The 26,343-nt window shown below is 41.1% G+C and overlaps 1 protein-coding gene across 2 annotated transcripts in view; it reads right to left on the bottom strand.

Annotated features, from left to right (window-relative positions):
- LOC134204744 (uncharacterized) overlaps positions 1-26,343 on the bottom strand; it is a 140,305-nt gene that overhangs the window by 77,435 nt on the left and 36,527 nt on the right. For both annotated transcript variants that reach the window (XM_062679562.1, XM_062679561.1), the window contains exon 2: positions 8,745-8,788. The gene's annotated coding sequence lies outside the window, so the exon portion shown is untranslated. The remainder of the gene's footprint in view (positions 1-8,744; positions 8,789-26,343) is intronic.

Below are 26,343 nucleotides of genomic sequence, written 5' to 3' on the forward strand. Positions count from 1 at the left end.
GAAGTAAGACGTCCAAGTTAGACCTACTACTACGTACCACGTAGTTGAGAAGTCTCTTTTCTTACATCCTTTTAATAATTTCCCACTTCTCACTGTAAAAGGTGAGACCTATCATTTTGTGAGAAGTGAGAAATGACTAGTCAGAAGTAAGTAATGGGACATCTCACTTCTCATTTCTCACTTTTCACTTCTCACTGTGAAACATGAGTAGTGCGAAGTGAGAAGTACGACGTCTCACTACTCACTTCGCACTTCTCACTTTTCACAGTGAGAAGTAAGAAGTGAGACATTATTTGCGAGAAATGAGAAGTGAGAAGTTAGACGTCTTACTTCTCACATCCATTCATTCATTCATTCATTTCATTTCATTTATTTAGTCAACATCTAAACAGATAACACTGAATCAACAATTTGACGCCACAATACACGGTTCGAGGCCGCATCTCTCCATCCTCGAATACGCCCCACGCTCGCCAAGTCGTTTTGCACCTGGTCTGCCCATCTCGCTCGCTGCGCTCCACGTCGTCTCATACCTGCCGGATCGGAAGCAAACACCATCTTTGCAGGGTTGCTGTCCAGCATTTTTGCAACATGCCCCGCCCATCGTACTCTTCCAGCTTTAGCTACCTTCTGGATGCTGGGTTTGCCATAGAGCTGGGCGAGCTCGTAATTCATCCTTCGCCGCCACACACCGTCTTCTTGCACACCGCCAAAGATGATCCTAAGCACCCATCTCTCGAATACTCCGAGTTCTTGCAAGTCCTCCTCGAGCATTGTCCATGTTTCATGTCCATTGAGGACAACCGGTCTTATTAACGTCTTGTACATAACACATTTGAATCATTTGTTTGAGAAACTGCGTTAGTCCATTTAGCACTATTTCGAGAAAACAACAAAAAACTGTTTTTGAACAAATTGGCACCGAACCTTTCGATTTCTTCGATACAGATCAATAGTTTTTGGCAAAACTAAGCACCCTGGGGCACTTCCGGTGCAAAAACTGTAAGCAGTACTCCATAATTGCTCTTCAAAGTGCGTGGACATATGTAGTTTCTCAAACAAACGAAAAAATCATAAGGGTTGTGTACAAGACACGACCGCCCGACGTAAACTACGTAAAACCGTTTGGTGAAATGAAGAACCTAGCAAGTCTCATCATTCATGAATATTACAAAATTATTCTTTTGATTACTTTTGAGACAACACTGGTTTCGAGCAATATTCAAAACATAAAATCCAACGATGGCAATATGTTGCAGTTTAGCGGTAAAATCATAGAGCCAGCATATGCACTTAAGTGAAATACTCTTGTGATATTCTGACTAACGAATGGTTGCTGTTGTGCTGGTGTTTAGGAATCCGCATGATCTGAAATCTGTCCTTTTCAGGGCATTAAATTTTTCATTGGAGAAGTTTGGTTTGTCGGAGAGTAAATTCATGACATTGTTCCGTTAAATCGGCAGCAGTAACGCAAAAATTCATTAGATTCAATCCATCATTTGACTTCTGCAGAGTTAGTGATTAAAAATCCATCGAAAGATAAAGACGCTATTAGCGTTTGAAATCTATCCTAATTTCGTGACGGTCTCGAATTTGGAAATTTCCGTTTTACACCCTGTATCTGAGTCTTTCTTTTAGACGTAGTTTACGTCAAAAAATTCGTCTCGGCTTAACCTTCGCTTCCACAAAATTGTAATCTTTCGATTGATTGTTAATAATCCGCCTTCCCAATCACAAGCTGCAACAAAACCAAATAAGATCTTGAGAAAATTTCACCTGGCTGCCACTGATGCCATCCATACGAATTCATATTTGTAGCATCTCCTCCCAGGGCGCACATTCTGCTACGGACGGCAACATTATTACGTCGCCGAGTGGTTAATTTGCTCTTTGAATAATATTCGCCTCACCTCTTCCTTTGTATAGGATGGTGGCCCTGAGAAGAACCGATTGAATCATTCAGCAACTCCCCCGATGCTGGGACCGCTCTCCGCGACAATTCTAATGAAATGCCTCGCGCGCGCGGGAGAGCAGTTTTCTTATAATCAATAAAGATGGCTCATTAGTCCCGCCTCTTTGTTGTCCGGTATGGCTGGAAATATTGTGTAAACGTCATACACTCACCAAAGGGGCGTGGCTACAGATTCAACTTTATTGATTACAAGAGAGCAGCGAGCCATTTCGTTCGAGATGTCGCGGAGAGCAGACCGTGGTACCACCTTCGGCATCGGCGGAGCTCCTACCGGAAATTTTATTCCCGGCGATGGTGTGGGTCGCGCGGTCGTCGTCATTAACATTAGCAGCGCTCAGTTTAAATTTTCTTGTATGAAGTAGGGGAAATGACGGCTTTGGCAGGTTTTGTGCTATTATTGTCAGGGGGGTTTTGTTGACCAAAATTCATGAAATTTGACCACAAGATTCTTTGATATGCAAAGAATGTTTAGGCCAAATTTGAGCATAATGAGTTACAGAAAAACCCCCTGACAATAATAGAACAAACCTGCCAAAGCCGTAATTTCCCCTACTAACGATTGGCTACCATCAATGAAAGTAGCTTTTAAGTCACAACTTGAGGCGAGATGAGTTTTGATCAAAGTAAAACTTAATTGCTTGGTCATGGCAGATTGAAAGACTTATAATTTTAGTAGATAGTCATCCATGTGAATACCTTTTTGCAGCTTCTCCGTTTGACGCGCGCTCGTGATTCTACATACATACAGAAAACATACGATGATTCAACTCATTCATGAGTTTTAAGGTACTGAAATGCCACGCGCGCGGGAGACCAGTTTTCTTATAAGCGATAAAGATAGATCATTAGTCCCGCCTCTTTGTTGATCGGAATGAGTGCAAATATTATGTAACTGTAACACTCACCAAAAGGGCGTGGCTACAGGATTAACTTTATTGATTACGAGAAAGCAGCTTTTCCGCGCGAAAGCCATTTCGTTCGAGATGTCGCGGAGAGCAAACCGTGGTACCACCTTCGGCATCGGCGGAGCTCCTACCGGAAATTTTATTCCCGGCGATGGTGTGGGTCGCGCGGTCGTCGTCATTAAAATTAGCGCTCAGTTTAAATTTTCTTGTATGAAGTAGGGGGAATGACGGCTTTGGCAGGTTTTGTTCTATTATTGTCGGGGAGAGGGGGTTTGTTGACCAAATTTGATGAAATTTGGCCACAATATTCTTTGATATGCGAAGAATGTTTAGGCCAAATATGAGCATAATTAGTTACAGAAAACCCCCGGACAATAGTAGAACAAAACTTGCCAAAGCCGCAATTTCCCCTACTAACGATTGGCTACCATCAATGAAATAGCTCTTATGTCACAACTTGAGGCGAGATAAATTTTAATCAAAGTAAAACTTAATTGCTTGGTGATGGCAGATTGTTTTCCGTCGGTAGTAGAATCACGAAAGCACGATTCAGAGGATGACTTATAATTTTAGTAGATAGTCATCCATGCGAATACATTTTTGCAGCTCGCGTGCTCGTGATTCTACTACCGATGGCAACATTCTGCTGTCGCCAAGCGATTATAATTTGCATTTTAGAAAAAATTCGTCTCGGCTTAACCTTCGTTTCTACAAAATTCTAATCTTTGGATTGATTGTTAATAATACAAATTCATATTTCTAGCATCTCCCCCCGGGGCGCACTCGTGATTCTGCTACGGACGGCAACATTATGGCGTCGCCAAATTTGATCTTTGAATAATTTTCGCCTCGCTTCTTCCTTTGTACAAAATGGTAGCCCTGAAAAGAACCGATAAATTTCAAATGATGCAACGATTCACACCACGGGCTGGAATACAATTAGCTCAGCAACTCTGCCGGGATTGCTCTCCGACACATTTCCCTCGCGCGCGGGGGAAAGCAGTTTTCTTATAATCAATAAAGATGGCCCATTAGTCCCGCTTTTTTGTTGTTCGGTATGAGTGCAAATATTGTGTAACCGTAACGCTCGCCAAAGGCGTGGCTACATGTTTAACTTGATTGATTACAAGAAAGCAGCTCTTCCGCGCGCGCGAGCCATTTCGTTCGAAATGTCGCGAAAAGCAGATTGAGGTCCCACCATCGGCATCGGCGGAGCTCCTACCGGAAATCTTATTCTCACCGATGGTGTGGGTCGTGCGGTCGTCATCATCAACATCAGCACTCAAATTAAATGTCCTTGTCTGAAGTACTAACGATCGGCTACCATCAATGAAAGTGGCTCTTGGGAGCGTCCACAAATTACGTAACGCTTGGAGGGGCAAGGGGGGTCGGGCGAAGTGTGACGACCCATACATAATTTTTAAATGATTCATACAAAAAGTGTGACATAGGGGGGAGGAGGGGTTGAAAATGCCCAATTTTGCGTTACGTAATTAACGGATCTTCCCTTAATGTGACTTGGGGAGGCACTACACACCGTGTTATTTTTCCTATCTTTTATCTCTTTCTAACATTGTCACCTCGTAATTTTGGAGTGACGTATTTCGGTTTTCAGTTGTTTGATGTAACTGTAAATGTATCAGCATGTAGATTGCGAGTAAGCACGCGCCGGTGATACTTTTTCAAAATCATATTTGTTGTAGAAAAAAAATTAAGCATTAATGATAATCAATAGTATCAATAGAATTGGCAAATTGCTGAATGATTTCTGAATCGATTGATAAGCAAATGTCGAAAATCCATCGAAAGATAAAGACGCCATTAGCGTTTGAAATCTATCCTAATTTTTGTGACAGTCTCGAATTTGGAAATTTCCGTTTTAAACCCTGTATCTGAGTCTTCCCCTTAGACGAAGTTTACGTCAAAAAATCTGTAGCAAACATCAATACTGACGCCATACAATTTTCTTCAATCATAATGCAAATCAATTGTTTGCATGGTCTCCTTTCGATACTTACTTGGAATTCAACTACCGACGTTAGCGTTGCGCTTTGAATAAAGTTCATCTCGGAATCGATTTCTTTTTCAATCATCAACAGGAAAATAAAAAAATAGAGTATCGCGGGAAAATTTCATGTTGTGTCGACAACATCCAAATCGTTGCAAATGCCACATCAGTGAATAAATTGCTGTAGCAATCTTCCGATGACAGCCTATGCTCGGACCGGCACTAATGCTATGATTCCGCTACCAATGCCAAACAATTATGCTTTGTTCTTTGAAGAAAGTTCGTCCAATATCAACATTCTCAATCACTAAAATCATATAACTCCGAATTACGCTAGAAAATTTCACCGAAGAATTTTCCAGTTCCTAACGGTTGCACTTTAGGAAAATTATTTCAACTTAACCTTCCTCTTAAATATAATGATGGTCCTGAAAAGAACCGATTAATTGCCACTTATGTGCCTTATTGACAGCAGCCACAGGGCTGCGCAACCGCCATGCGATGATTCGGCTCAACGAACGCCGTCGATTGCCAGATCCGCCGAAGATGGGACACGGATGAAAATGATGTGCTGCTGCTTCCACGACCGCCACCACCACCGACCGAGAAAAATTCATCCGCATCACCACCGCTGAGACAGCCGTTGTCACTGGGACCGCTTCTGGACCCCTGGTCCGCTCGCCGTGACATCCAGAATGAAAATGACGCGCGCACGCGAAACACGGGGCTTTTTATACACAGGGAGAACGAAGCAGTGGATCAAAAGGCCCGTACCTTACTGCAATCTGATGTCCGTGTTGGGGAATTATGAACGGAATTGAATTTTTCACCCGGTTTGGAAAGAAACAACATTTTCAATAGTTTAACGTTGATAATCAATAGTGTCAATATAATTGGCAAATTGCTGGAGAGCTTCTGAATCGATTGATAAGCAAATGTCAAAAATCCATCGAAAGATAAAGACGCTATTAGCGTTTGAAATCTATCCTAATTTCGTGACGGTCTCGAATTTGGAAATTTCGGTTTTACACCCTGTATCTGAGTCTTCCCCTTAGACGTAGTTTACGTCAAAAATTTCATACACTCCTGAACAAAAATGTTTTTTTCGTATTTTTTGCCAGAATACGTGTTTTTGAAAGAGGATTCAGAATATATAAAAATTTCATTCTGGCCAAAAATGTTACATATGCAGTTTCTCAAATAAACGGTTCATTTGGTGCGGTGGCGAATCTTTTTTGACCGCAGTTTCTTCTGGAGCCCGTAGTAGGCCCGACTTCCACAGATGATGCGCCTTCGTATTTCACGACTAACATTGTTATCAGCTGTTAGCAAGGATCCGAGGTAGACGAATTCCTCGACCACCTCGAAGGTATCCCCGTGTATCGTAACACTGCTTCCCAGGCGGGCCCTGTCGCGCTCGGTTCCGCCCACAAGCATGTACTTTGTCTTTGACGCATTCACCACCAGTCCAACTTTTGTTGCTTCACGTTTCAGGCGGGTGTACAGTTCAGCCACCTTTGTAAATGTTCGGCCGACAATGTCCATGTCATCCGCGAAACAAATAAATTGACTGGATCTGTTGAAAATCGTACCCCGGCTGTTAAACCCGGCTCTCCGCATGACACCTTCTAGCGCAATGTTGAACAACAAGCACGAAAGTCCATCACCTTGTCTTAGTCCCCAACGTGATTCGAACGAACAGGAGTGTTCGCCCGAAATCTTCACACAGTTCTCGTCCATAATTTTCCATAGCTCTACGCGGTCTATACTGTCGTATGCCGCCTTGAAATCAACGAAAAGATGATGCGTTGGGACCTGGTATTCGCGGCATTTTTGAAGGATTTGCCGTACAGTAAAGATCTGGTCCGTTGTCGAGCGGCCGTCAACGAAGCCGGCTTGATAACTTCCCACGAACTCATTCACTAATGGTGACAGACGATGGAAGATGATCTGGGATATCACTTTGTAGGCGGCATTAAGGATGGTGATCGCTCGAAAGTTCTCACACTCCAGTTTGTTGCCTTTCTTGTAGATGGGGCATATAACCCCTTCCTTCCACTCCTCCGGTAGCTGTTCATTTTCCCAGATTCTGACTATCAATTTGTGCAGGCAAGTGGCTAGCTTTTCCGGGCCCATCTTGATGAGCTCAGCTCCATCCTTACCAGCTGCTTTATTGGTCTTTAGCTGTTGAATGGCATCTTTAACTTCCCTCAAGGTGGGGGCTGGTTGGCTTCCATCGTCCGCTGAACTGACGTAGTCATCTCCTCCGCTGCCTTGACTTTCAGTGCCTGTACTCTCAGAGCCATTCAGATGTTCCTCGTAGTGCTGCTTCCACCTTTCGATCACCACACGTTCGTCCGTCAAGATGCTCCCATCCTTACCCCGGCACATTTCGGCTCGCGACACGAAGCCTTTGCGGGATGCGTTGAGCTTCTAATAGAACTTGCGTGTTTCTTGAGAACGGCACAGCTGTTCCATCTCCTCGCACTCCGCTTCTTCCAAGCGGCGTTTCTTCTCCTGAAAAAGGCGGGTCTTCTGTCTCCGCTTCCGTCTATAACGTTCCACGTTCTGCCGGGTACCTTGCTGCAGCGCGACCGCCCGCGCTGCGTCCTTCTCCTCCACCGGACCGGACAGTTATGGTTAGGCCAAATATTAGACAAACATATTATTTTTTCTACTGAAGATTAATTTCTATTTAAAAAATACTGAAAGGGTGTTTTTCGACTGGATGGGATGTACTGTTCGGAGGATGGCTTTCTCAGTCTGAAGTATAAAAACGATGGTTTAGTTACTTGCCCGACGTTTCGGCCGATGGGTTGTGGCCTTTTTCAAGGGTCGTATAGTCTATCGTCTATCGTAAATTATTGTAAACCACGTTCGATCAGTGGTAGATTGGGTGCTTTTCATGCTTGCTATTTGTAAATTTTTGAAAAAATGGTTTAAAAACTGGGTTTGTTTGTTAACATACAACAACTGTAACTGCTATTTACTATATTATTATTTTGAAATAGCAGTTACAGTTGTTGTATGTTAACAAACAAACCCAGTTTTTAAACCATTTTTTCAAAAAATTACAAATAGCAAGCATGAAAAGCACCCAAAATAAGTCTCTAAGGGAACGGTTCGGCACTTCATCCCATAGCTCCTATTTCCATCCCATCAAACACAAAGTAGGAGCAAGAAAGAAAATGAATTTTGTTGGTTTCTTATATTTGTGATTTTTTTCACCAGTGAGCACGCGTGTTAGCAAACAGAAGCGACGAGATAAGTGCTGTATTTCTTTGTTTTACGATGAGCATGAGATGAATATATGTTCAGTGAGATGGGAAACGGAAGAGTTCCCCTAAATAATTATTCTTTGACTAGGGGATCCAGTGACGTAGGCCACGGGGGTGGTTTTGGACATAAACACCCCCCCCCCAGAGACAAAATTTTTAGAAGTTTTTTTTCGAAAAAAAAATGTTCAGAAAACCCCCCCAGACCAATTTTCTGGCTACGCCACTGAGGGGATCTATACCAAAAAATACGCTAGAACAAAACTACTTTGGTTCTCAGTAATCAAGGATCAAGTCTGCTCACTTTCCCCTACCATTTTGAGCGCGCACGCCGAAAGTCAATTATATTTCGCAAGAAGGAGGATTTTTGAATTGTTTCGATGGCTATGCAGCCTAGAGGTTTTAAAAAGATCGTTTGATATTCATTACCTTCATCATGTTATTACCTTCATCAAGAGTAAAATAAAGAATGCTTTCTTCTTAGGAAGTTTTGACGAATCTCGATGTTTCTTAAACTGAATGAATAAAACAGTCGAATGCTCAATATATTTGACCAACATTATAAAACTTTTTTAAAACCCTACCTTTTAAATCCAAGATCTGGTTTCTGAATGTATCTAGGCGAAACCTGTAAATATAGAAAGAAGGAAAATCAAATCGATGGAATTCTTATAAATCTATATATTTTGGGAAAAATGTTTTATTAATTTCATACGCATAAAATCTGTTCATCCTATCTTTTCGGAATGTTATAACTACAGTACACATTCGATTAAAACGTTAGATGTTATTCAATGCATTAATTCCAGATAACAAAATTGTAACGAACTTGCAAAACAAGAATTATTTGTCATTCGCAACATATAAAAACAAAAAATAAAGAAAGTCACGTTCAAAACGATTAAAACCAATTTAATTAACGCCACAGGAATGTCGATACACGCAAGGGGAATCTTCAATTTCCAGCTCCAAATATGTCGAATTCATTACTAATTCATAACATTACTTCATTGTAATCTCACGTAAGTGTTTTGCTTACGGGTCCACCACCACCTTTTTCGGCCCTTCATACAGCAGTGCACTGAAAGCAGAATGGTAATTAAATTCGACTGTACTGTTAGGAGAAACCGTATGCAAAGCAAGACTCCAGCCGGTATGGTGGACAACTACATGCAAACATATGTATATCTAATCAACATCGCAGCCCAATTTAATCGTCCTTTCGATAATTAGAATGTTTCACGATATCAACTCGTCGATGCAACTCAACTTAATCTTTGATCGTCGGCCGGCTCACTTGTCACTCATAATCATATTCATTACCGCAAGTAGCAGCCTGTGTGTCGAGTGCACGAAGCATGATCACTACGTATGCGAAAGAACAAACCCGAAATCACCCTCCGGGGGGGCATTGAGTTATTGCAAAACCATGCGCAAAGCCTTGCTCCTTGGTCCCCAAGAAAATAAAAAACCTTGCATATTTTATGGACATTTGCTGCGCTTCTTGCCATCATGCATTGCGTTAGCGAACGGGTAATGTTACACAGTGAGGATTTTGAGCATGATGAGGAAAGATGGGATCGGCTCGGCGCGCAATGATGACTGTGTGCCGTTCGAGGTGAGCATAAACCGGGGAAAATCGCTTATAAAGTGACATAATTTCTGTCAATGAGTTGCTGCCGTACCACTAAATGTATTTATGCTAATATAGCATTCTCCAAACGAGAGAAGACGCTACGGGGAAGGCGGCATGTTTCTGTTGTTAATATTATGTAAAAAGTCTGCCGATCGAATCTCGCCACGACTGCTGGCTGACTTGATGAGCGTGTAATTGATTTGTCGATACAAACGAGCGGCAATTCAGATTCAGTTCAAATTTCACGATTTTGAACGCTGATTGCCAGACAGATTTGTTTTGGTACGAAAAGAAGGAACACCAAATGCATTTTATTTTGAAGCCACTGAAAATACATTTTAAAAATTATCTATGGTCTGTGAAGTCAGATGTTTGATTGCTACCAGAAATGCATGTCATTCCTTTTCATAGTTTGTCCATTTGACAAAAACTTTTTTTTTTTTTGCTTATTTATTATTAAAATTGGGGAAAAAAATCATCTGGCTCCCCTATTGTGAATCGATTCTAAATAGAAGTGCACGACATTCTCAATAAGTTATCGGATAAAACCATTAGAACCGTAGTAAACGATCGGCACGCGAACAGCCCGGCAAGTTTTATTGTCTCCGAGTTAGAATCTAATAAATAATACTATTAACAATGCTTTAAGGGTTTGTAATTAAGTAGCGCCTCCAGCACGCTTTTGGTTCTAAACCACGCAAAGGAAATCGTGGGCGTGTTTCGCTTCAATAGGAGACTAGAACTGGCGAAGAAGTTCAACAATAGCTCGCTGGTTTGTGTTATTTAGCATCGTAAAATCGAAAGCTCCAATTTCCCACCGACAACCGAGCGAGCCATGACTGGTTGGACCTTGGCCGGGCCATAGTGAAATCACCCCCCTACGGGGTGCTGATTTATTTAATAAATTAATTTTCCGTCAAAGGCAGAATCGGTCGCACGTATTTGCGCCAATCAACCCAGCTCGTTCGAATTGATGCAAAAATGGCGACTATCGACCCTTCAGCAAAAGTGATCCAATTTAACTCGGCACCCCACAATTAATCACCATAATCTCGCCACGACAGACTGCCCGATCGTCGCGAAAGAACCTGCCCTCGACTTTTGCGTAAACTTGCTCTGGACTAATATGGCACCGGGCCAATTACCATCAACCTAAATTTCGATCAGCTCACAGAATATCGAAGAATCCTCCGTCCGAGACAGTGCGCCACAGTTGACGGTTGCGCCTTCAGGTCTTTGTTCGGCCGGCCGCAAGCATTTAATCCCTGGCGCGGATCGCAAACAATTATGAATGGTGGCTTGACAAAACAATCATTTGGGACCCCTCGAGCAAGGTTCTCACACAAGATTTACGAGCTCTCTCGTTGAGCCGTAGTCTGCGATGGTAGCCGACACCATCAGTCGCATTTCTTGCACCTTCTTTCCTTTTACGGGTACATCACCCCCTCCCAGTTTGGTCGCGGCCGGCGGTCGAGCGGTGGCCTCAATGGTAGATCAACTTGAACCGGGCGATTATGCAATGCGCTCGCGCGGACTGAACCTACCCGACGAGATGTGGATTCCCTTTTGTGGAAAGTGCCATGCTTTAGGTTCTCTAAAGGTTGCGATGCATGGATGCTGGTAGAATATGCGGCGACCAGGAGGTGCCGGCAGGTCCCTTGCTCTAGAGTCTGCGCAAAGGACGTTCACCTTGAACGAAATTGTTTTCACTTTTGCCTGATCATGCTGGGGGTAGAATTGCTCTTCGGTTTGGATCGATTCGACTTAAGCAGGTTTGCCTCATGTCAAACCAAAATATTATCCAAACAGCTTGTGCTCAGTCAAATTATAATCAAATTAGTCTAAAATTAAAAATATTTATTAAAATAGCAAATGTATTTTTTTAAACATATGAGAGCGGAAAAGTCTTATTTTGAATCACATAGGTACTAGGTTCTGAGAAAAAATGTTTCAATTTCTTATTTATTTTCTAATTTAATTTAAATTCTTATAGACACATTACCAGCACCAAGTTTTTTTAAAATTTCAATTGCTGGTTACCAATTAGTTGCTACATAAAATGACTAAATCAGCGCGTAGGTACGTCATAAATTCCAATGAACGATAAAAACAGTCTCGGTGATTCTAACGATCATGCCATTATTCACCACCAAACGCTATACAGCTAGAACGGAAGCGAATGACGTGCCTATCAAACGAAGCACCTGTGCGTTTGAGCTTGAAGCCGTATTTAGTTGATCGCCTGAGTGATCCACGCCTCTTGGTTCCCCCAGCCAGTTCGAAGATGATCGCGAATGGTGCGTGGTAAATGGGTAATGCGTGGTAGTCTTGCCCTTTTCCGAAAGTTTTTGCTTCCCGTTCCACTCATTTCGAAATTTCAACAAAGGTCCAAAAGATTCTCACCGTCAAACATCCTGGAAAGAACTTCCTTTTTTCGCAAACATCATTATTTACGTCTTGACTAGCCGTTCTGGGTCATCGAACCCCGAATTTGAACACTCATGGACTGTGATTTTAAAACAATTTGTTTCGTGCTAGGTGCTTATAATACTTTAATACGAACCTCAAGATGAAAATTACCCCAAGAACCCATATTGGTTTGATCAAAATTCGTATCCAAACGGTAGGTAGCCACTCGATCGCGACGACCATTTGATTGATGTTTATTTGAACTTCAGGTGCGATCGTACGCCTATGTGGAGGTGACAGAAGCGTCAGAGAGATTACTATTGAGCTGGTAATTGGATTTGCTGCTCATTTCCTGTAGCTTCGTGATGACCTTGACCGAACGATGTGATGTTCCCTTCTCGGTAGGCAGACAGTGCTACCACCGCACCAGTAGGCAGCTCACACAATGGCAACAATCTCGTCGGGAGAGTTTAGGGAGTGGTGTTTGACGGCGGCGGTGTTCTTTGTGTTCTGTGGGACGACGCCAATAAGACGGAGTTGGTACCACAACAACGTGACGTGCATGGCCAGTCGAGCGTGAAATAGGGTTGACGCGAACGCAATTCAAATCGGGCTCAATTGTGCGCCGATTTGGGATGTTTACAAATACGGCAATTAGGGCGGATGGCGGATGAATGCGAAGTGCGTTAATGCTAATGATGGGAGCGATTTGAATTATTATTTAAACCTCGGGAGGTCGCGGCGATCTTAAGTGATCGAGCATTTGGGTCACTCGGGTAACGATGGGAGGTTGGTGGCTATTTGCGAGTTTCGAAACATTGTCTAAGTGTTGTTGAGTGTAATCTGAATAAAATCTGTAGCGGAGCACACAATTGCAAATTAGTGAAATTTGTATGAAATTATCTTTGAAATTTTCTTTAAAAAATCCATAAGAATTCTTGAAAAAAAAATCCGACGGTATTCTTAAATAATGTTATGAAGAAATTACTAATGGAATTGACGAAGTTTTTTAAAAGAAATTTTAAAGAAATTTCTGAAGACGAGGTTGGCTCATCTCTTGTATTGACATTTTCGAAGGCCTTTTCGAAGAAGTTTCTAAAAAAAATTCGAAGCATCCTCTAATCCTTTCAAGACAACTTTTTTACGTAGATTTAACGTACAGATTCGGGTTTTTGCCTTTCTCGTATACAAAGTATACGTAAAGGCTATAGGATCACTCCAAAACCGAACTTTTGATAGAAGGCTCGGAGACCCATAGTGTTATATACCAATCGACTCAGTTCGACGAATTGAGGTGATGTCTGTATGTGTGTATGTATGTGTGTGTGTGTGTGTGTGTGTGTGTGTACAAAAATGTGAGACACACTTTTTGGTACTTAGCATTATTCAATTTGCTCGGCCTGATCGGCCTGATCGGTCATTGCGTTCCAAAGTTATTGAAAAAACATTGTTTTTCTGCCAAGGGTTGGAAAAAAATTTCAAAAACGAAAAAAAAAATTTTTTTTTAAAGTTTGCAGCAATACATTCAAATGACCGCAAATACATATAAATTGAAAGAAAAAGTAAAATCTATCCCCCTAAAGTGCTATTTCAACCTCTCTTATGTGTTTTTCTTATTATTTTAATGCGCGAGAAAGGCACCACCAACGCTAGGTGGATTGATCTGGGTTTTTTCTCAGAATTTTGCCAAAACTAGTATAGAAAGAATTAAAAAGGTGTTGAGTTTTTTATCAGATGTGATAGGCTGTCCAAACTCTTCTGGATTATATATCGTCGAATGTATAAAAAAACTACATACGTTTAGAAACAAAATGTCCTAAGCCGAGATATTTCTCCAAAAATATCTATGTGATCTTAAGCCATAGAACTATCTTGTTTTGAATCAATGTAAACTATTTCAGGATCTCCAAACGTCCAGGACTTCAGAACATACGATCTGATCAACCAATCAACCAAGTTCTAATGACATATCTGTGCATCGCTATCCGAGTAGACGAAAATAGATCAATAATATCAAATGTTGATAAGATAGCAGAATGAGATATGAATATGTTTGATATTAGGCGATAAAAGATCAGACGACGATATCAATATATTACACTAAAGTGATCAATATCTTTGTTCCTATCTATAGCTTATCTTGATATTTAAAAGATATTTGGGTGTAAATTTTTGATATTGTTGCCTGTTGTTTTATCTTTTATATCCATCAAGTCCACATCATGTTTTGTTATTCTGCTTTCTGTTTCATTGCTTCTGCCCGGGTACACATCCCAGCTGGTCTATCGAGTTGATAAGATTTCATTCATTACTTTTAATTCTCCAAAACGTCCTAGAGTTCAGAACATAGGACTTTGCTCATTATTTTCACTAGCTATACAGAACATTTTGTTTCTCCAATGCGTCAAGGAGTTTAGAACATACGATCTACCCGATCAAACAAGTCCTGAATGAGATATCTGTGCATCACTAAGCATCCCAGAAGCAGATCCATCGAGTTGATAGGATTTCACTTATTACCTTTTCAAGCTATTACAGACCTTTTCGGTTCTCCAAAACGTCATGGAACATGGAAGAACATACGATCTACCAGATCAATCAAGTCTTGAAAGATGCTTCGCTAAACATCCCAGCAAGTCCAGCTCCATCGAACCGATACGATTTCATTCATTACTTTTCGAAGCTAAAAACAGAATCGAGAACTTTCCGGAATTCAGAACATATATTCTACCCGGATCAACCAAGCCCTGAAAGATGTATCCGTGGATCGCATAATATCACAGACGGTTCTTCGAGCAACGAGGATTTCACTGATTACTTGCACCAGCTACTACAGACCTCTGTTGTTCTCCAAAACGGTCTGAAATTCGTAATATTTGAGCTACCCAATCATCCAAGTCGGTGAACGCAGTTGTCCGTCGCCTTAACAAAAAACACCTTTACCCAAGTTCTTTTTGGAGGACCTTGGACATCTCATGTTTATGGAAATTAGCACCATGTGCTCATTGTACCGGTTTGGGTGTAAACCATGATAACGACATTGTAGAAGTCATCGTTGATCTGGTTGATATCTTGGGCTGGACTTGAAAATGTTTTGCAGAGCCTTGAGCCTTGGTGACTCCGGTAGAACTCGAGAACGTTTTAAAGAGCCTTGATCATCTCGCATTCAAGAAAATTTGTTTGACATGATGCGCATAAACATTTCAATAGTCCAGATTATTCTTGAAGATTTTTTGGGTTAAACTTGAGAACGCTTTGGAGTCCTTTGAACATCTCGCATTCAACGTTCACATGATGCGAATATACTTATTGAACCAGATTGGGTGTATGCCGATGCTGAGGACATTACAAAAGTTTTGATTTATCTTGTGGATATCTTGGGCTGAACTCGAAACGTTTTGAAGAATCTTAAACATCTTGTATTCCTGTAAATTGATCACTGACTTAACGTTCAAGGTGAAGTTTGATTGAGTGTTCAGATTTATCAAACAATGTGGAATAGAATTCATTATGTGTCATTTGCATACTTTCAGGAGCAAAATCAAACCAAGGTTTCGGATATCTGGGACTTGAAACGCGATTCCTGGTGAAACTTTTGAAATCTGTGCGAGAGGTATCACAAGTTTTGCATTTTCATAGATCTTTATGAATCACTACTGATGGCTTTTTAAATTTATATGTTTTGCTGTATAGTGATGAAAAATATTTAATTTTATATCTGTTATAAGAAATCGGATCGTTTTTCTTATTGGAAATTCTATTAAATGTATATCAATTAATTATCTTACAGATAACCCTTGTAGGAGTATGTGGCGAGACCGTCTTTATCATCATCATCATCAAGGTAAAGTTGAACTTCACCTTCGATATTTTTCATGTAAACCCAAAATCCTGATGAAGTATTTTGTTTAAGATAGTTGGGACCCAGCTCTTTTCTAGCGATTGTACACTGCCAATGAAAAACACTGGGCACATATGACCCTTTCGTCCCGAGAGGGCTAAAGGAATTTTAGTAGTAATTGTTGAAGGAATTTACAAAAAAAACTTCTAAAAGCATTTCAGAAGAGATTCCTACAAGAGTAATCTCTAAAGTAATCTCTAAAGGAATACCTGGTGGAATATTCGGAATCTGTGAGGTCTTTTCTAAAGTTTTTCCTGGAGGAAGTTTTAAAAGAAATCTTTAGGAATATTCCATTTTCGAAGGAATTACTGAAGGAAAGAATCCATGGGATTTTCCGAAGGAAATTCTGGAGAATTGACGAGGGAACTCATGGGGACAGGGACAGGGCAGAAATCGCACTCAATAGATAACTAACATCGGTAAAAGGGAGACAAACCCCTCTTCAAATCATAGCAAGTCATGCAAACAATTCAAAATTAATTGCCTATTTTTCGGGTATGAGACTAACCGACATAGACATTAAATTACAATGTTCTCAAAACTCAGATGTGAATATGTAGATTATGTGGAAGATTTTGATTTGAAAAATGTATTGGAGGGGACTCGAACCCACGACCCCTTGTACGCTAGACTGGTACTTTTAACTTTCGTTTAACTAGCGTACTGAGGGTCGTGGGTTCGAGTCCCATCGAAGGAAAGTGGTTACCTCCAATACTTACAATTTTCAAATCAATATCTTCTACATAATGTACGTATTCACATCTCACTTTTCAGAATATGGTACATGAAAACAAGTTTATCGAACTTGTATACAAGAGCGGAAAAAAAGGATCGAAAAAAAGGCAGCCCCACCGTGAAGCTATGATAAGACGGAATGAATATTCCAAGAAATGTTTGGAGGAATTCTCAATGGATCTCCTGAAATAAATTTCGACGGAACTCAAGGAATTGTTGCTTGTATGTAGAAACCTTCCCAAAAAATAATTAAACAATTTCAAGACGAGAAAATACAATTAAAATAACCCCTAGTTCGAGATAGATGCCAGATTATCAGTCGAAAACGCTGAAATTGCTGATGCCCCACAATAACCAGAACTCTGCCTCCACCAGAGCTGCTAATGCTTCAGCAGCTTTGGTAGGAAGACACCGCGTTGTCAAAGTTCCTGTGATTCAAATAGTCCTACATTATCCAGTCGCCAAGCTTCACACGAGTCAGTGTTATATTCTTATCTGTGTTGTTTGATTTAACGTTTTCGTATGGCATGTTCACAGTTGCATCATAATTCCTGATAAGACCCCCAGACCCATTGTCACCCCCGATGGCGGTACTCGTTTTAATAAATTTCGACTGAGTAGCCGTTTTTACTAAAATACAAAAGAAACAGACGTCACACAAACAGTACATTCTATTTAACTTAACAGGTTTTAAATATCTTTTGAATTTTGTTATTAGTGTTATTTTGTTTCTTGTTTTATGAATTAAAAAGGGAAGTCAGATTTTTCTTCTGTTATTTTTTTAATTTTAAAAATGACAATGAATGTGATGAATGGCGATGGCAATGTGGATTGCCGTGAAGGAATTTTGGCGCTCTGTAACATTGCCGGTAATTATTCCAATCCGTGTTTCCCGATAAACTGTTATGCTGGTTCTAAGTAACAGCGGGTAACAGTGAATGTGTTATATTCGAGTTATCAGTTATGCCATTCAAATGGAACAGAACAAGAAAATATGGAAACACACAAAATCTAATAGAAAATTTATTGAGATTTGGGGCCTTTTATTTTAAAACAAAGAATCAAATCGCAAAAGAGTTGACTAGCATTTTGCTATTTTCCTCCCAATGGTCCCCTTTGGGATAAACTTTGTCGGTTTTTTAAAGAATTACAATTAAAAATCCTTCTTCCACTTAAAAGAACGCTCAATTCCAATAAAAACTGTTCCTAAATTTACATTTGAATTCATTTCCTGGCCACATAACTGCAATAACGAATAAAATAATGGTATGAACATTTTGATATAAATAATACTCCGATACTTAGGAGGGGGTCCCGTAGCGTAGTTGGCTACACGTTCGCCTTTCAAGCGAATGGTCATGGGTTCGATTCCCAACCCCTCCACCAAAACCCTCGTCAGTCGCCGGATGCGCAGCCTATGCGGTGGGCGTATTGGGGTGCACGCCTCACCGTCACTGCCTGATGACGACTGACAACTTGTTCTTCTCGGAGGCATTCCTCCAACGTCACCCGGATAAATGGCAACCGGACAATGCAACGATCATTGGATACACGACATAGACAAAACGAACACAATGGACTCACGACGAGATGGACCAGCAACGACAACAACAATGAATAATGAAAAAATCTAAAAATATATTCTGTGTGGATTCTGGCTGCAGAATACCACAGTAGATCTCGGCCCAGTAGCGGTTAAGTAACACAGAGTGCCTACCAAATAAATAAAGGAATAAAAAAATACTCCGATACTCCGGTACGCTATTTTCCCATTAAGAGAGCAATTATACCTAAATTATATCTATACTTTAGTACATAATAGTGAATAAATAGCAGCTACCTTCTCGTCACTGTATTTATCAATCACATTTTCAACAAAATTTTCAACCCTCATTTTGTTTATAATAGAGTTACCGTCTGAGGTAATCAGCAAAAAATATGTCGGTATCTGAATCCATTTCACCATCAGAGAAACTTGAAGACAACACACAATTTAAAAAATCCATTTTTACGTGGAAGACAGCAACAAAATTGATAAAAACAAATGAAACAAAAACGTTTAAAAGTCCAATACCCATCCGTGTCTTTCACGTTTTTCATTTTCCTTCAGCGTAAACACCAGTTTGACAGTTTGTGTTCGAATGTATTGGTGAACCTAGGTTGGATCTCGATAAATCGGCAGAGCGAACCTCATTCGTTTTGGGTCGGATCTGGTGCGGATCGCGATCCAACCTGAACGAATAGCCGAACGTTTTGACAGCTGTTAGGGGCCCCATACACGCTCCGACATGTTGTACAACTTTGACTCCGCCCCTAAGAAATTTGGTTGGGTCGAAGTAAAGTCGGACCGTCTGTGGGCAAGTTGTACTGTCCAACAGTCGTACAACTTGTCCACAGACGGTCCGACTTGACTCCGACCGAACCAAATTTCCTGGGGGCGGAGTCAAAGTTGTACAACATGTCGGAACGTGTATGGGGCCCCTTAGAGCGGATCCAGGGCAGAACTAGGTTCGACCCAGCAATAACCGAAAACGACATTACTTGAGAATCAGAGTGCTACGCTTTCTACACTATTGCACTTACTAAAAATGCTTATATTTAAATAGTGATGATGATGGTAGAGGGTAATAGATCTTCAAATAAGTTAACCGCCGATGAAAACGAACGCAAGGCGGAATATTTCTGATGATGATCGAAAAAACAAAGTAGGTTGAAACGTTATTTCACCGATTCAAGTTTTATTTCACCAATTCATGTTCGAAAGAAAAAATATAACATTTCCGTACACTACAGTAATAAAATTAATTTGTCAAAATAATTAGAAATACGTGAGTTTCCAAGAAGGTCGAAGTTGTTTTCCAGTGGATTCTGGAGAATTGCAGCAAGATCTGAAGCCAGTCACTATGTAGAGGATGGAAACGAGGCTGGAATTTGAATGCTTTTCAAGGATATTTAACTTCAATCTGGAATGAACTTCAATCAACTGCAGATATGGTGAATCCGTTCCATGATTATAATATAAAAAATCGATTTCACTAAATACGCACTAGGATCATGTATATGTACTAATCTGTACTAATGATGAATGTCATTGATAAGAATATTTATCCCGGAAGTGTAAATGTACTGCAAATGTCCATATGATGTTTGAGTGTATTTTGTGGGGCTTACTGTGCTGAAAATTACCTCAAGATGTGGTCTGTAGCTTCTTGTTATAGGGTTTTTGGATGCACAGTAGAGCTATCACCTTCTATCTCCAGGGCTAAAAATGTTTTCATCTATGGATATAAAAATATCAACAAATATATGAAGACAGGTTTTTTTCCATAAAAGCACTGTCGGACAGTGGGAGATAGAATGGAAACACACACACACACACTACAGTTGCCACAATGCTCCTGATGTGTTGCAAAACACTTTGTGTCCTCACTTTCATTTGCAACAGCTCACTTTTAAGGTTCCCCCAAACACACGCGATGCGACAGTCGCGACGCGATTCTATCGCTTGGCGACAGCGATTCTGTCGCCGTTGGTATGGAAGCGTAAATAGAACATTGCCGGCAGCGACCGAACGATAGAATCGCGGCGGCTAGTTGTCGCCGTCGCGGTGATGAAATCGCTTAGGTCTGGGGGAGCCTTTATTTGTATCAGTCCCACATGTTCCCTTAGAAGTACAATAAAGTTACAAATAACTTAGTTGTATAATGCACTTGTAGGCAGAATCTTCAAATAGAATTGAGGGGGTTAGAAGCAGACGGGTGTAAAGGCTATACTTTACACCTCGGGAAAATTTTCCGCCGGATTTTGGTCCCCGTGCATTTTAAATGGGGTCTGGATTTTGATTTTCCGTGCTCAAATCCTGAAAACATCGAATATGTAAAAATACGTGAGTTAAAAATCCGCGGACCAAATTCCCGAGGTGTGAGGCTACCTTAAGTGACATTTTGGTCAAAATTGAGTTGAGTACAGCAAAAAATTCTTGGTTCTTGAGCTTTGCGGCAATATGTTGATATAGTTTGTGGTACTGCGTGGACTTGATGACATGGATATTAACGATCTGACCACGGAGTTGAAAAGCTTTTCGGGACACGATTCCTCCCGGAAGTACCGAGACCAGCTTCATCTGGTTCATTTTGAACGTAGATCCATCAGCTTGAAAGATCTCAAGACAACATCAATTATCAGCAGTACCATCGTCGAGTGGCAGCATTACAAGCCGGTGCATAAACTGATGTCATTTCGGACTTGGTACACGAAATTGCCGCATTGCAGTGTTGCTAATCATCCCTCTGTTGAATGCAACAGTATTGAGGAAGAACCCAAAATGCGTTAACTGTGGAAACAATCATCAGGCCACGGCCAAGAACTGCCCAAAATGTGCGGAGTTCATCCAGATTCGGAAGATGTCATCGACGAATATTCAATCGAAACAACTTCAGCCACCGGAACTTCTTCCTTCTAAAGGCAACCCTACAGTGTCAGCTTTAGCCCAAAGCATCAAATGGCCTCCAGTTACCTCTCCTGGTTTTCGGTGGCAACCTGTTGATAAGTCTACTTTTGCAGAGGATGCCGATTCTCTCGGAACAGCTAATGCCAATCTTGCGATCCGTCTGCGAGACTGCAAAAGTCGTTTTGATCAGATCCTCACTCTCGAGACGAGCCAGCCTCGGGCTGATAGTCTCGGTAATAAAGAATAAAAAAAAAGATCCTCACTCTCGGCCTGTTCGTTATTTAGAATGGCTGTTAAGGAGGATCTGGTTATTTTAATAACAGTCCTATGGCTTGACATTTTAGGTTAAGTAGGTAGGATATGTAATTTAAAAGTTTAAATCTAAGCAACAAAATCCATCAATGGAATCTTTGTAAATATGTAATAGTAAAAATGTAAAAATCAATTTGAGTATATGCTATCAGAAGCTACCAGAGATGAAGTGCCTATACAGACAAATAGAATAAATAAAAAGAGATTGAAAAAAAATCAGGCCTTTAGTAAGTCACATCACAGTTGCAGTTAGTCATTGAGAAACAAGTGTTGTTGCTTGGAGAGAAACATTTATATCTTATAGCTTTGAATGAACATTTTATTCATATTATTTTAATTTTATTATATTATATTTTAATTTTATATTTTCGAAGTTTACTAGATATTAGTTTTTTATTTTCTTTCAATTCCGCGAAATTCCGTTTCATTTCGTAAAATGCGAGTTTATGTTGGCGAAATTTTAGGAATTTAATGAAACGAAAACGAAAAATCAGATCTCACCATGCTCAAATTTCGCGAAATTCCGGGAAATTTCGTTTCAAATCAGCTGGAACGAATTTTTCGAAATACCGCATATCCTTAATATAGTTTATGTCACTGCAGGAAATCACGCAAAAAAAAAAAATTCGCTTTTCATTTACTAATGTTACATACGATAAAGTAAAAGACCGACTTATATCCTCGTTTTAGTTTGTCTGTCTGATAGTTTTTGCTTTTCTTTCTCATTAAAACTATCCCCAGTTAGATTTTCATACATATTGGGTAAATGACCAAAACAATTTTTCTCAAATTATGTTATATGTATCTTTAACCCTTATGTGAGTGACGGGGTACCCGGGTACCCATTCTGATATTGAAAGTTAAATAACTTTTTGTAGATAAGTTCAAATACTATGAAACTTTCTGACATCTCGTAGAATGTTGAGACGAAGCGATGGGCAAAGTTTGAGGTCCAGGTTGTGATTAGAGCACTTATTAGGGGTTAGAAAACTATTTATACCCCTTAAACGGGTGACGGGGTACCCGGGTACCCAATCATATAAAAGAGGGCCTGTATATTTATATGAGTGTTTGATTATATGAATCTTTGCGTATGTCACTGGGACAAAGGCTGCCCAAGTGCATGTACATATTTTTGGAGGTGTGTGTGTTTTAGAGGCCACCGGGTGGCCACCTGGAATATTCGGAACATCCGTAAAACGGTCAATTCGTAAATTCAATCGTACAGCGACGGGATTTTTTTAGAATTATTTTTTGCCCAACCCTGAGTATGGAATTGATGCTTCGACCTACATACAGACCATTGTGTCCACTGGGTGGTCCCCTGGAAGATCCGGAACATCCGTAAAAATGGTCAATTCGTAAATTCCATCGTTCAGTGACGGGATTTTTTTAGAAATATTTTTTGTCCGACCCTGAGTAGGGAATTGATGCTTCGACCTACATACGGACCATTGTGTCCACTGAGTGGTCCCCTGGAAGATCCGGAACATCCGTAAAAATGGTCAATTCGTTAATTCCATCGTACAGCGACGCGATTTTTTTAGAACCATTTTCTGCTGAACCTTGAGTAGGGAATTGATGCTTTGACCCACTTCTGGCCTTTGTGTCCACTGGGTGGTCCCCTGGAAGATCCGGAACATCCGTAAAAATGGTCAATTCGTAAATTCCATCGTACAGCGACGGGATTTTTTAGAACCATTTTCTGCCGAACCCTGAGTAGGGAATTGATGCTTTGACCCACTTCCGGCCTTTGTGTCCACTGGGTGGTCCCCTGGAAGATCCGGAACATCCGTAAAAATGGTCAATTCGTAAATTCCATCGTAGAGCTTTTTGGACTCTTTTGGAATTATTTTTTGCTGAACCCTGAGTATGGAACTGATGCTTCGACCCACATACAGACCATTGTGTCCACTGGGTGGTCCCGTGGAAGATCCGGAACATCCGTAAAAATGGTCAATTCGTTAATTCCATCGTACAGCGACGCGATTTTTTTAGAACCATTTTCTGCCGAACCTTGAGTAGGGAATTGATGCTTTGACCCACTTCCAGCCTTTGTGTCCACTTGGTGGTCCCCTGGAAGATCCGGAACATCCGTAAAAATGATCAATTCGTAAATTCTATCGTACAGCGGCGGGATTTTTTTAGAATTATTTTTTGCCCGACCCTGAGTAGGGAACTGATGCTTCGACCTACATACGGACCATTGTATCCACTGAGTGGTCCCCTGGAAGATCCGGAACATCCGTAAAAATGGTCAATTCGTAAATTCCATCGTAGAGCTTTTTGGACTCTTTTGGAATTATTTTTTGCTGAACCCTGAGTATGGAACTGATGCTTCGACCCACATACAGACCATTGTGTCCACTGGGTGGTCCCGTGGAAGATCCGGAACATCCGTAAAAATGGTCAATTCGTTAATTCCATCGTACAGCGACGGGATTTTTTAGAACCATTTTCTGCCGAACCCTAAGTAGGGAATTGATGCTTTGACCCACTTCCGGCCTTTGTGTCCACTGGGTGGTCCCCTGGAAGATCCGGAACATCCGTAAAAATGGTCAATTCGTAAATTCCATCGTACAGCGACGGGATTTTTTTAAAATTATTTTTTGCCCAACCCTGAGTATGGAATTGATGCTTCGACGTACATACGGACCATTGTGTCCAATGAGTGGCCCCTGTGAGATCCGGAACATCCGTAAAAATGGTCAATCCGTAATCCATCGTACAGCGACGGGACTTTTTTAGAATTATTTTTTGCCGAACCCTGAGTATGAAATTGATGCTTCGACCTACATACGGACCATTGTGTCCACTGGGTGGTCACCTGGAAGATCCGGAACATACGTAAAAATGGTGAATTAGTAAATTTCATCGTGATGTGTCAGGTTTTTATTTTAAACCATTTGTTGCCAAACCCTGAGGATAAAATTCATTCTTTGACCCAAAAACGGACCGTTGTGCGCTTTGGGAAGACCCTCAAAAATCCGGAATTCCCGTAAAAATGGTCAATTCGCAAACTGAAGCAACGTCATTTTTATGAAACAAATTTTTGCAGAACCATGTGGGTCAAAGCATCAATCCCATACTTCGGGTTTAGCACAAAATGGTTATGGAATTCGCTTCAGAAATGGAATATTTGAAATGATCATTTTTGAAATTGTTCCGGATCATCCAAAGGAGAACCCAGTGGACACAATGGTCCGTATGTAGGTCATTGCATCGTTTTCATGCTGAGGGTCCGGCAGAAAATGATTCTTAAAAAACCCCGTCGAAAACGATTACGGAATATTTGAATTGACCATTTTTACGGATGTTCCGGATCTTCCAGGGGACCACTCAGTGGACACAAAGGCCGGAAGTGGGTCAAAGCATCAATTCCCTACTCAGGGTTCAGCAAAAAATGGTGCTAAAAAAATCCCGTCGCTGTACGATGGAATTTACGAATTGACCATTTTTACGGATGTTCCGGATCTTCCAGGGGACCACCCAGTGGACACAATGGTCCGTATGCAGGTCGAAGCATCAATTCCATACTCAGGGTTGGGCAAAAAAACATTAAAAAAAAAAATCCCGTCGCTCTACGATGGAATTTACGAATTGACCATTTTTACGGATGTTCCGGATCTTCCAGGGGACCACCCAGTGGACACAAAGGCCGGAAGTGGGTCAAAGCATCAATTCCCTACTCAGGGTTCAGCAAAAAATGGTGCTAAAAAAATCCCGTCGCTGTACGATGGAATTTACGAATTGACCATTTCTACGGATGTTCCGGATCTTCCAGGGGACCACCCAGTGGACACAATGGTCCGTATGTAGGTCAAAGCATCGTTTTCATGCTGAGGGTCCGGCAGAAAATGATTCTTAAAAAACCCCGTCGAAAACGATTACGGAATATTTGAATTGGCCATTTTTACGGATGTTCCGGATCTTCCAGGGGACCACTCAGTGGACACAAAGGCCGGAAGTGGGTCAAAGCATCAATTCCCTACTCAGGGTTCAGCAAAAAATGATGCTAAAAAAATCCCGTCGCTGTACGATGGAATTCACGAATTGACCATTTTTACGGATGTTCCGGATCTTCCAGGGGACCACCCAGTGGACACAATGGTCCGCATGCAGGTCGAAGCATCAATTCCATACTCAGGGTTGGGCAAAAAATCATTAAAAAAAATCCCGTCGCTCTACGATGGAATTTACGAATTGACCATTTTTACGGATGTTCCGGATCTTCCAGAGGACCACCCAGTGGACACAATAGTCCGTATGCAGGTCGAAGCATCAATTCCATACTCAGAGTTGAACAAAAAATAATTCTAAAAAAATCCCGTCGCTGTACGATGGAATTTACGAATTGACCATTTTTACGGATGTTCCGGATCTTCCAGGTGACCACCCAGTGGGCACAATGGTCCATATGTAGGTCGAAGCATCAATTCCATACTCAGGGTTCAGCAAAAAAAAAACCTTCTAAAAAAGTCCCGTCGCTCTACGATGGAATTTACGAATTGACCATTTTTACGGATGTTCCGGATCTTCCAGGGGACCACTCAGTGTACACAAATGCCGGAAGTGGGTCAAAGTATCAATTCCCTACTCAGGGTTCAGCAAAAAATTGTGCTAAAAAAATCCCGTCGCTGTACGATGAAATTTACGAATTGATCATTTTTACGGATGTTCCGGATCTTCCAGGGGACCACCCTGTGGACACAAAGGCCGGAAGTGGTTCAAAGCATCAAT

Source organism: Armigeres subalbatus, unplaced genomic scaffold (genome assembly GCF_024139115.2).
Source record: "Armigeres subalbatus isolate Guangzhou_Male unplaced genomic scaffold, GZ_Asu_2 Contig857, whole genome shotgun sequence".
Lineage (NCBI taxonomy): Eukaryota > Metazoa > Arthropoda > Insecta > Diptera > Culicidae > Armigeres > Armigeres subalbatus.